Here is a 10,943-nt window from a genome sequence, read left to right as displayed (position 1 = left end):
AGACAATTTTCTCTGTATGATTGTCAAACATCTTGTTAGCCTCCATTTTTACCACATCAAATGCTTTACTCCCACTCATACTCCTAGACACCTCTTAAAAACAATTAAATTGTTAGTCTGATGTGATTTACCCTTAACAAATCTAGTTGATTATCCTTGATTAATCTGCACCTCTTTAAATATTTATTTATGACGTCCCACAGGAATTCTTCCAACAACATTCCTGTCAGACTCACTGGCCTATAATTGAAAAGGCTATTCTTTCCTCCTTTTAAACAATGGTGTTCATCAATAACCTTATGGTCCTCCAACACTGTGCCATCAGTAACCATATGGTCCTCCAAAATTGTCCTCCATCACTGTGCAATCAGTAGCCTTATAGTCTTCTAGCACTATGTCTACAGCCAAAGATAATCGCACAATTTCCAACCTTGTTTCTTTTAAAAGCCTAGGATATTTTTGTCTGGTCTGGTGACTAATCCACTTCTGACTTAGTACCCTCACTCTCTGTATTTGTCATTACTAAAAATTCATACACTTCCACGTTTATGTCAAACTAATTTCATCACACACCGTATACTGTATTCATTCAGAACTTTGCGTGTCTTCCACCGCCATCCACATGTTTCTGTTCCCTTTGATTTTATTTACCAATACTTTTTCATTCCCTTTGCCTTCCAACTGTCTTCTTTAATTTCAATCCAGTGACTTTAAATTCCTTTGGAATTTCTGCAGAATTGAGCTCTTGATATTTCTCTGACGGTCCTTCAACTGTTTCCATTCTACTAACGCAGAATCATTTCCCAGTAATGTTGGTCTTGGCTCTTCCAAAACACTGTTTAGTATAATTGAATTATAGTCACCACTTCCAATATGCCACTTAGCCAGTCTGTTCACGAAAACTGTTTAGTACTCATCTTAACCTTCCAGATATGTAATCACTACACATTGCTGTTCTCTTAACCAATACTGCTACACCCCTTCACTTTTGTTACCATCACCCTACTCCTTTCCCCACTCTCTAATGTTTGTCTTATCTAAAAACCTTATAACCAAGAATATTTGAATCATCCGTAGGCCTTGTCACACTGGCCCTTTCCATTCACAACCTGTATTCCTATTTAATTATAAACAAATTATTTCACTACAAACACTTAAGTGCCAACAAATTTCATTTCCTCCTCTGCCTTCTTGGCTGTTGTTAAATCTATACTCTAATCTTGTTTCTGCCAGAAATTACCACATGAGGAAAAAAATTATTTTAATGTGTGGTCTCTTCTGCAATGGTGAGACCTGATGTAGAATGGGGAACCATTTCGTTGAGCACTGTTGCATCATCTACCACAAAAAGTGGGATTTCCCAATAGCCAGCCATTTCAGTTTCACTTTCCATTTCCATTCTGACATGTTATTCCACGGCCTCAGTGAGGACACTCTTATGCTGGAGGAGCAACACTTCATACTCCATCAGGGTAGCCTCCAGCCTATTAGTTAGAATATTGATTTCTCCCCATCTCTCTTATTCCATTTCCCATTCTGGTTCTCCTCCTACCTCTTCACTTCTTCTCACCTGCTCTTTGCCTCCCTCTTGTGCACCTTCTCCTTTCTATTCTCCCATGGTCCACTGTCATGTCCTATCAGATTCCTTCTTCTTCAGCCTCTTCCACCTCTCACCTCCCAGCTTTTCACTTCAAACCCCATCTCACCCACCCATCTTTCCCCTTATCTGATTTTGCCAACTCATACTCCACCCCCCTTCCCACCATCTAATTCTGGTTCCTTCACCTTTCCTTTTCAGTTCTGATGAAGGATCTTGGCCGAATTGTCAACTGCTTATTCCCCTCCATAGATGCTTCCTGACTGTCAGAGCTCCTGCAGCGTTTCGCATGTGTTGCTCAAGATTTCTAGTATCTGCAGAATCTCTTGTGATTGTTACTTCAATGTGCCCAGTTTTGACTCAAGGATGCATTCACTGCTCACCTTTTTAGTCTGTGTGTCAGATAGGAAAGTCCGAACAGACTCCAAAGTGCTGAAGTTACATGGTCATATGTTACAAGCAGCAAGCTTTGCCAGAGTCAGGTCACGGTTACCTATAACCTGCAACGCAGTGCAAAGGTGTACAGCTTCTCACCGGTGATTGTTGTACTGTAATTGTGTGGCTGACGTGATTTGTAGTTGCTCAGAGAAAGGAGAACTGCCATTGTATCCATTTTGCTCTGGATTTTCTATGAACTCTTCAATTGGGACTATTGATTATGTATCACATAATTCAATTATAACCATGGATTTGCTTTTAATTAAAGAGAGCAAAACAACTAATGCTCTGGTTGGAACCAGCTTTTGCTGAATACTACAGTGTTCCAAAGCCTCATCAGGACATTGAATTAGGACACGGAAATCTGCAGACCTAATTGTAAAACAGCACGGTTTCTGATTTCAGCCATTCAGAGATTTATTTAAAAGGTAAAACTATAAATCTTTCTCATTACACTGAATTTGCATCTGTTAGCCAGTTTTGTTTGCTCAGCCTGTAAACTGATTGAAATTAGAAAATGATAGAACAAAGATTGAAAAACCAGTTTAGACCACGTCCTTCAGGTAGTCTTGAAAATCCCAGACATCAGAGGAAGGGATCCAGGCAAGCACAGGGGTCTGGTTTCGGGCATAGAACATAGAACAGTACAGCACAGAACAGACCCTTCGGCCCACAATGTTGTACTGAACCAGTTAAATTGGTAATCAAGAAGCCAACTGAATTAATCCCTTCTCCCTACATAATGTCTATATCCTTCCATTTCCCTCACGTTCGTGTGCCTTTCTAAATGTCTCCTAAAAGTCCCTAACATGTCTATCTCTACCACCACTCCAGGCACCCACCACTCTCTTTGTAAAAAAAAAACTTGCCCCCTCAGATCTTTTTTGAACTTACCTCCTCTCACCTTAAATGAATACCCTCTGTTATGAGACATTTCAAAGATACTGCCTGCCTACTCTATCTATGCCTCTCCTAATCTGATAAACCTCTATTAGATCTCCCCTCAGCTTCATGTGAGAAAGGATGGGGCAGCAAGCACTGTGAACAAGTCAGAGCTGGCGATGAAGCGTCGCTGTATTGGGCCTGGGTTGAGGGTGACATGCTGAGTAACACTGGAGACCAGGTAAATGACTGCGACAAGCAGGGAGTGGAGACCTAATGGTAGTAAGCAGGAGCTGAATGGCTGGCCTCTTTCATGGGCCTTGGGCATTCAGCAATATTGTCCGAGATAGAGAATGTGGGCATCAGGGGTTTAGTGAGGTTGGGCTGGAAAACACCAAGGTCAGTGGGTCAGGTGGGGACGGTAGACGGTGGCTGTGATGTTGGTGATGTGTAGGTAAAGGGAAACCTTTGTGATTAGGGTATACATGACTTCAGATGAGATCCCATTGCAGTACCATAATGTAAATAACCTACTAGCCCTGTCAGTGGCAATGATGGTAACTTACTGAAACAATTGGTTTAATTTCTCCAACAATGGTCCAAGTGGATGTTGATGCATGACTGACCCAGAAATCTCGTCAGGCAGTAATGTTAAAATAATGCAGGAAATGTCCATTCAGTGCTGAAGTTTGATCCTGAAATAGGCATGACTGCTTTTCACTCTGGAAGCTGTCAGTTCAGACGCGCAGTTGAAGACAAAAGAGGGCCGAGCTGTGCTCTCTGTCGAAGCCGTGTCTCAGACTTCGCTGTTTTTCAAGTTTGTAGAGATGGTTTTGGGGGCAAAGAGTGGAGTTAGGGGTCAGGTGAGGGTTTAGGAACAGGGATATAGGAGAGTTAGCAGTCAGATTAGGGTGGAGACCAGGAGAAGTTAGAGGTCTCCACTCCGCACTCTGCTTTCAAAGACGGGTGATGTTCAGAGTCTGTGCCTCTGCTCTGCACTCCATGCTTGATGGCCAGCAATGTGCATATGGGAGGAAGGACATCGAAAGACTAGGCCTCCTCGCCAGGTTTGAAAGCCAGTGATGAGGATATAGGATGAATGACATCCAAAGAATAGACCTCCACTTTGAATTTAAAGTCCGGCGACATGGACTTGTGACAAAGGACATCTATAGATGTTGGGTTGGTAAGTGCTGTGGATGACAACCAGCAAGATAGGGGGCTGGTGACCTATCAAGATCCTCCAGGTTGGTAGGTTCCGGGATTGGATGTCCATGTGAGCAGAAGGCATGAGGATTGGTGATCCCCTAGATATGTGAGCTTGTGTGTCCAAAGCTGAAGGCCTGGAGGCTGGGATCCCATCATTGGCTAATGCTGGATTCAATACTGAAGTTTGAAGCTCAAAGAAGCCAAATGTCTGTGAATCTATGAGTCCACTGGAAACTGGAGGCCATTTCTTAATTACATTACGAAATGAGGAAACGGCTACCGGAAAACACTTTTTTATCTTCTTATAGCCTTCTCCTGCTTTGCGGGCATCATTTATTTTAATTTTCAGAGTGCTAGGCGGCTGCTTAGAGGAGCCCATGGCTGCTGATTGTTGGGACAAGGTTTGAGGAGTTTATAAAGTATTTATAAAGCTTTGAAATTTGCATCACCTGGCCATAGCCCAAACATGCCAAATAAGGCCTGAGACCTTGATAAACTCTGAGAACTCAAATCTCTTGGGGTGCCCAAACTCTATACAAAACAAAAATAATACACTAATCTTGCTTAAAATTTTGAAAAGAATGTTTCATCTTTAACTTTATGACTTTTGGAGATCAGTTCATCTTCTATTCACTTAACTATTCACAGTAACAGAAATTTTGACCAGGGATGCCCAAACTTTTGCATGCCACTGTATACATACATACATACACACACACACACACACACACACACACACACACACACACACACACACACATATATATATATAGAGAGAGAGAGAGAGAGAGAGAGAGAGAGAGAGAGTCTCTCTATGAATTCTATGAATTGAAAATGGACACTTGTGGTTAACGATCAGTAATGAGGGTAAGCTCTCTCCCACACAAGTAATTGTCAAAATGTTTTACATCCCAAACCATACTCAAGGACTTTATGTCAATCTATGCATAATTCTTCTCAACAGCAGTAAGGGAACATGATGTAAAAGCTATGGAGTGTTCACTTCCATCACTCATAGTATGTGACATGATATCAGGTGAGGCATCACAGGCTAGATACACTGGATGACGTGACTACAGTGTCTGGCCTCACCTTTCGTTCAGAAAGCTGGCTCACACTGCTATGTCCATTGCTATTTCTTCCCATTCTGTAGTAATGAGCTCAAGAGGTGAAGCACAGTAGCCAGGTTTGCTAGGAACCTTTTACAGCAGTTGACAAATCCTAAAAAGTACCGCAACTGTGACATGTCCTTTGGCCTTGGGAAATCCAACACTGCTTGAATTTTCTCAGAACACTTGTGCAAATTCTAATGCACCAATGGCGTGACCGCAGTAAATGGTACTTGGTTTAAAGAATTCACACTTATCGCATCATGCTGTGAGACCATATTCTTCTAATCTTTTTTACACTGTTCTGAGAGTTTGAAGATGTTCCTTGTCATCCCTACCGATAACAATGATGCCATCCAGGTAACACTGAGTGCCTGGGCTGTCTTGGAGCACCTGGTCCAGAGCTTTCTGCCAGAGTGCAGGTGCAGATATTACTCCAAATATAAGCCTATTATAGTGATACAGCCTTTTGTGAGTGCTTATTGTGAGAAACATTTTGGACTCTTCTTCCATAGGTAGGCCTCAGCTAAGTCCACTTTACTGAAATGCTTTCCTTCAGAAAGGTTTGCAAAGATATCCCCTATCCTGGGCAGGGTGCATTGATCTGCTTTCAGTATTGGGTTGATGGTGACCTTAAAACCACCACAAATCCTGACAGACCTATTATTCCTGGCCACTGGGATCACTGGTGTTGCCCATGGGCTCCACTCAAACTTGGAAAGAATTCTTTCAGCCTCCATGCGGTCTAGCTCAACGGCTACTCTTTCACAGATGGCATAAAGAAATGGATTGACTTTGTAAAACTTGGGTGTAGCATTTTCATTTGACACTATTTTATCCTTGATATGTTTGAGTTTTCCAAAGCCATCCTTGAACATTGCTGTTGCATCATCCAATACCTTTTTAAATTCGCTTTCCGCAGATGCTCTTGGCAGCGGGTGTGGCATGCAAGTGGTAGATGAATCTCCAGTCAAGTTGTAGTTGTCTCAGCCAATCACTGTCCCACAATGCTACGATTTTACCATATACAAGCTCAATATTTCAAATGTCATTCCCACAGGAGTTATCGTTTCTCCAATATAAGTTCTTAGTTGGACATCAGCAGACTTCAGATCAGTACCTTTGAAATGACATTCAATCTCATTTTGTGGCAGGACTGAAACAGCGGAACCAGTGTCCAGTTCCCTTTTAATTAATTTGCCATTCATTTCTGGTGTAAGCCATATTGCTTGTCTATTGTTAGTTTTTACATTGTAAATCTCTAGGCTCCTCAGTCCTGTGTCAATCTCACCATTATAAGATTTCTCATCAACTGCATGCGGGGTCATGCTCTTTTTGAAATAGCTTGACTTTTTTTATTGTTTTCTCTTCCATGTGCTGTCCATTTATTTTTATGTGAGCCCCTGCCACCACAGTAACACAATTTGCTCGGCCATGCAGGTTTCTGTTTCACGGAGGGGAAACACACAGTCATGTTGAGAACATACAAACTCCTGGCGAAAAGTGGCAGGAATCGAATCCCAATCACTGACTATTGAAGATGATGATGTTGACTCAGGCCAGTGTCGGGCATTTTCATGCCTTACAAGGCGCGGAATGAGAAAGACTGTGTGGCGCACTGCTCCTCACACAGACATTTCGCAGTACTTTTCTTTATTTTACGAGGTCAAGTTGTTAGTTCAGCACTCAACCCGGTGTGGATGGAAAGCGTACTCGGGAATGGCCTGACTGGATTCGAACCTGGGAACCTCCATTCCGGAGTCCGGCACTGATGTCACTGTGCCACTAGCTGACCACTGACACTGTAAAATGGTTGCGCAAACCACTATGCTACTGTGCCACCCGGTCGTCCTCCGCCTGCTTCTGATAAACTCAAATAGATTGATTTGAAAGTTAGTTTCTTTCTCACCCCAAAGCATTCACTTAGTAGTAACACATCAAACTACATGAAGAAAAGTTTCAAAGTCACAAACCAGAGAAAATCTGCAGATGCTGGAAATCCAAGCAACACACTCAAAATGCTGGAGGAACTCAGCAGGCCAGACTACATCTATGGAAAAAAATACTGTGGATGTTTCGGGCTGAAACACTTTGGCAGGACTGTAGAAAAAAGGTGAGGAGCAGATTTAAAAGGTGGGGGGAGAGGAGAGAGAAACACAAGGTGGTAGGTGAAACCTGGAGAGGGAAGGGATGAAATAAAGAGCTGGGATGTTGATTGGTGAAAGAGGCAGAAGCCCAGACTCTCACAGCTGTCTGGACGAAACCTCGTCCCATCCTGCTACTTGTAAAAACACGATCCCCTTCTCTCAATTCCTCCATCTCTGCCGCATCTGCTGTCAGGATGAGGCTTTTCATTATAGAATGAAAGAGATGTCCTCCTTTTTCAAAGAAAGGGGCTTCCCTTCCTCCACTATCAATACTGCCCTCAACCACATCTCTTCCATTTCACACACATCTGCTATTACCCCATCCTCCCGCCACCCTCCCAGGGATAGGGTTCTTCTTGTTCTCCCCTACCACCCCACCAGCCTCTGCGTCCAGCACATAAATTTCTGCCACTTACAACAGGTTCCCATCACCAAACACATCTTTCCCTCCCCCCACTTTCTGCTTTCCGCAGGAATCACTCCCTATGTGAGTCCCTTGTCCATTCGTCCCTCCCCACTGATCTCTCTCCTGGCATTTATCCTTGCAAGCAGAACAAATGCTACACCTGACCCTACACCTCCTCCCCACTACCATTCAGGCCCCAAATGGTCCTTCCAGGTGAGGTGACACTTCACCTGTGAGTCTGTTGGGGCTATATACTCTGTTTGGTGCTCCTAATGTGACCTCCTGTGAGACCCAAACTATATTGGGAGGCTGCTTCACCGAGAATCTACGCTCCATCTGCCAGAACAAGTGGGATCACCCAGTGGCCACCTATTTTAATTCCACTTCCCATTCTCATCTCGATATGTCCATCCATGGCCTCCTCCATTGTCGTGATGAAGCCACACTTGGGTTGGAGGAACAACACCTTATATTCTGTCTGGGTAGCCTCCAACCTGATGGCATGGATATCGATTTCTCAAACTTCCAGTAATGCCTCCATCTCCCCGCTGCCCCACTTCACGATTTCCCATCCCCTTTTCCCTCTCTCATGTTATCTCCTTGCCCACCCTTTACCTCCCACTGGTGCTACTCCCCCCCATTTCTTTCTTCCATGGCCTTATGTCTCTTTCACCCATCAACTTCCCAGCTCTTCACTTCATCCTTCCCGCTCCAGGTCTGACCTATCACCTTATTTTTCTCTCTCCCATCCCCCCACCTTTCAAATCTACTCCTCAGCATTTTCTCTCCAGTTCTGCCAAAGGGTTTCGGCCCAAAACATCCGCTGTACTCTTTTCCTAGATGCTGCCTGGCCTGCTGAGTTCCTCCAGCATTTTGTGTGCGTTGCAAAGGTTTCTAGTTCAAATTTAAAAGTAAATTTTATTATTAAAGTACATAATTCATTTTCTTCTGGACATACACAATAAATCTATAGAATAATAGCCATAACAGAACTAATGAAAGACCATCCAACTAGGGTGCTCAACCAGAATGCAGAAGAGAACAAACTGCAAAAACAAAAAGAAGAACTAATAATAACAAAATAACCAATAAACATCATGAGACGAAGAGTCCTTGAAAGTGAGTCTGTGGGAAAAGTTCAATGATGGGGCAAGTGAAGTTGAGTGAAGTTACTCCCTTTGGTTAAAAAACGTGACGGTTGAAGGGTGGTAACTGTCCCTGAAACTGATGATCGTTTCTGATGTAGATAAGCAATTTTTAAAAACTGTTTTTTAACAATTTTGCAATCATGTTTTATGGGCCATAAATCTCCAGTAAAGCTCATTCATAACTATTTTGTCATTGAATATCAACACATTTGAAGAATATCATAATGACGTTCAGTTTCATTTATATGGATAAAATTCTGCCGAATGGAAATTGCCAGAATGTTTGCTTTTGTCCGTTAATTGATTACTAGCTAACAAAATGATTCTTAAAAATAGTTCATTTCAATACTGTAAATTCCCAGTGAAGGAGAAGGTTAAATCCATTTCTAATCCTAGCCCTTAAATATGTGTCTGTTAGCAATGTTAGTCAATGAAAAGTATTCCAGCAGCAATTTTGTTGATAAGAAGGTAGAACAAGCTTGCTTTTATTAGCTCCAGTCATGCAAAGGATTCAGCCAGAGGGCTGAAAAATAAGGGAGCGAATCAAGTTATAGACTCGAGTGTTATTCTTGTTAAAACTGGTTATTTCAGGTAACTTAGTGAGGCAGTACTCTGAAAAGTACAGCTCTGATTCAGCTCTTTAAATGAAAGACAGAAAAATGATTGCTGGAATGAGTATTCCAAAATCCAGAAATTCTTGTTAAGAAGAGGTCTTGTGGTCATGGGTTAAGGGTGAAAGGTGAAAAGTTTAAGGAGAACATGACGCCAACACTTCTTCACTCAGAGGGTCAGGTGGGTGTGGACTGAGCTGCCAGCGTAAGTGGTGCACACAAGCTCAATTTCAATGATTGAGAGAAGTTTGGATAGGTACATGGATGGTGGGGTGTGAAGGGCTATGGTTCCAGCGCAGGTTGATGGGAGTAACCAGCTTAAATGGGTCAGCATGGGCTAGTTGGGCCCAATGGCCAGTTTCTGTGCTGTACTTTTCTATCACCCAGTGTCTCAAAATGTGGTCAAAATCTCAGGCATAAGTTAATAAGAGGCATAGATGAGTGGACGGCCATAGGCTCTGTCCCAGGGTGGAAATGGCTAGTAAAAGGGACTATAATTGGAGGAAAAGTACGGGGAATATCAGAGGTAGATTCGGTATGCAGAGTACGGTGGGTGTGTGGAACACCCTGCCAGCGGTGGTGGTAGAGGCAGGTGTATAACAGGTAATTAAGAAACTCTTAGATAAGCACATGGATGATAGAGCAATGGAGAGTTATGTAACAAGGAAGGGTTAGATCGATCTTAGAGTAGGTTAGACAGTTGGCACAACATTGTGGGCTGAAGGGACTCTACTGTTCTGTAGTGTTCGACATTCTATGTTCTAAAATTGTTGGTCCATGGTACCAAGGATTACTCCCAAGGTTTTGACCTCAGCTAGGTTTGACTGTGCACTTACTGTTTTGTGATTATCATTATGTATTGGTTATAAATGCAAGGGCAGATTGTCAGAGGGTCTTTGTCCTGCCAGTGTTGAGTGTAGGATCCACACCTTCATGTGCATCAGACTTGGACATGACTTCAACACAATTGTCTATGAACTGCAAGAGGATGTTTAAGGCTGGGTTTCCTTTGTTCTGGGGTGCAATACTGTTTCCATTGTCTCTGAAGACCAGCTACTCCCGAAGGAGGTGTGTTAGGTCAGGGATGAAATGCCGCGGCAAGGAAATGTTAGAAAGTGTTCTGGCATCATTGTTTGACCCAGTCTACACTAAGAATGCAGCATACACAGAATGCTGGAGGAACTCAGCAGGTCAGGCAGCATCGATGGAAAAGAGTACAGTCGACATTTTGGGCCAAGACCCTTCTTCAGGACTGGAAAGGAAGGGGGAAGATGCCAGAACAAAAAGGTGGGGGGAGGCGAATGAGGCTAACTGGAAGGTGATAGGTGAAGCCAGGTGGGTGGGAAAGGTCAAGGGCTTGAGAAGAAGGAATCGATAGGAAAGGAGAGTGGACAAT

Source organism: Hemitrygon akajei, chromosome 1, assembly GCF_048418815.1.
Source record: "Hemitrygon akajei chromosome 1, sHemAka1.3, whole genome shotgun sequence".
Taxonomy (NCBI): domain Eukaryota; kingdom Metazoa; phylum Chordata; class Chondrichthyes; order Myliobatiformes; family Dasyatidae; genus Hemitrygon; species Hemitrygon akajei.
The sequence above is the reverse complement of the archived record's forward strand: the minus strand, read 5'-3'. Positions refer to the sequence as shown.